Genomic DNA, 2,331 nt, shown 5'->3' with positions numbered 1-2,331 from the left:
GCTTTATTCTTTTGGTTCATGGGACTTAGTAACAACTTTGATCGTAACATTCATCCTGTCCATAGTGGACATATCTGGCCGATATCCATTATATTAGCCAAAAACTGATACAGTGGTATGAAACAGTTTTTCCCTACTTCCTGATTTTCACTTAAAATCTTTCGGATCATCAAACAAATACCGCATGAATAATAGTCAATTACTGAATCCGAAAAGTGTATCTTCAGTGACATATTGCAGCCAAGGGCTTTGTAGGACATCAAGAGGTTTGCCACCAGCTGCTTATAAATATCTGCCTTGCCGTTTCCAAGAAAATTATGTCAATTGTGACATTTCTCTACATTTATGCATTTCATGAGAGAGATTTCTGCTAATAAACCAAAACATTTTGTGTCAAAACTCTAGACCAGGGGTCTCAAACTCAATTTACCTGGGGGCCACTGGAGCTAGGGTCTGGGCAAGGCTGGGCTGCATCAGGTTTTCAAAAAAAACACAAAACGTATTTATTATAAACAGAAAAATATACAAACTTTTTCAGTGCTTTGGTTCCGATTTTTTACAACAAAAGCTCTGATAAAACATTCCACTGTTCTCAAATATCTTAGTTTTTATTTTTCTGCACAAAATAAGATGAAAAATAAATAAACAAATCAAGAATGAATCAGTAATAAATAAATATAATAAAACGGCAAAAAAACTTAAGAAACCACATAGTTGGTGGGTAGACAAATTATTTTTTTCAGATTAAAATGAACAAAGCATTATTAGAGCCCTGTAGACATGACAAAACATGACTATAGTCACATTTATACTCTTTTTATTTACAACATATTGCGCAACTGCAGGGTCTTGAGACACATGCTAACTCACAAACTAGAGAGCTAGCGACCTAAACGGTAGCCTTCAAGTTATTTCCTTTAAACTTAAAAAGCCAAAAACTTACCACTTCCACACGGATAGGGAGGATAACTATTAACAGTTATTTAACCTTTAACATGAACATTAATCAAACATAATAATTTTTTCTGGGTACATGATACCATACAGCATCCATATCAAATTTACGTGGACCGCACTAACATTAAACTTTCATATCAAGGTGGGGGCCTCAAACTAGTGTCCTGCGGGCCACATTTGGCCTGCGGGCCGCGTTTTTGAGACCCCTGCGCTAGACATATTAAAATAAATGACTTTTCAGATCTAACTGGTCGCTTGTAGACACTGAACATTCTGATGAATATCCTATTTTGACCCAATACTGTATTTGGGAAACTATAGCCAGTCTATACTTCTGGGTTACTTTAGTCATAGCGCCATAGTTCCTCCCATGTGACTATGATTTAATTCATTCATTTTCTACCGCTTTTTCCTCACGAGGGTCACGGGGGTGCTGCAGCCTATCCCAGCTGTCTTCGGGCGAGAGGTGGGGCACACCCTGGATGGTCACCAGCCAATCACAGGGCACATATAGACAAACAACCATTCCCACTCACATTCATACCTATGGACAATTTGGAGTCGCCAATTAACCTAGCATGTTTTTGGAATGTGGGAAGAAACCGGAGTACCAGGAGAAAACCCACACATGCACAGGGATCTCCTGACACGCTAACCACTCGGTCACTGTGCAGCCCGGTTTGAATGACTTAAAAAATGTAACATGTGCCTACCTCTGAAAAGGCTAAAAATATTGATGTAATTATGTTAGCATAATAACACATGATAGCGCAAAGTGTCTGCTTAAATCCTTTCGTGAAAATCGCACTTTCTAGCAATGCTAACATGTTAACATTAGCATGCTAGCACCTAACATAATAGTGTCTACCTAAGGAAATGGCAAATATGCTACTACGCAAATGTTAGCATGCTAGCACGTAGCATAATAGTGTCTACCTAAGTTAATATATTGGTTGTATACTAGATTCATTGGTGATACGTCATAATTGGGTTGTAATTTACACTGTTCTCTCATCCCTTTGTCTTTTGTCTGCCTCTATGTTAGTAGTCGAGGCAGATGTCCTGCAGGACATCTGCCCTATGCAGCCTTAGAAGGTTTTTCCTGGGAGCACATTTATATCCATGAAAAACAAATGTGTTCGGGTTATTGGCGAAACTAAAGCATTTTTGCTACATAATATATGCAGTACATAAGCTAATATATATATTGACTGCATCATACAGGTAAACATATTGTATCAACGACATAATGGATGCCAACTGGATGACATATGACTCTAATTCCTTCATGCCACTGCCAGCATGCAGCAGAAGATGATGACGTAGCAGAACACCCTCTCCTGTGAGTTTGTTATGTAACGGCAGCCGGTAGAT

The sequence above is a fragment of the Doryrhamphus excisus genome, linkage group LG18, assembly GCF_037039965.1.
Source record: "Doryrhamphus excisus strain RoL-2023G ecotype Guam linkage group LG18, RoL_Dexc_Guam_v1.1, whole genome shotgun sequence".
Lineage (NCBI taxonomy): Eukaryota > Metazoa > Chordata > Actinopteri > Syngnathiformes > Syngnathidae > Doryrhamphus > Doryrhamphus excisus.
The sequence above is the reverse complement of the archived record's forward strand: the minus strand, read 5'-3'. Positions refer to the sequence as shown.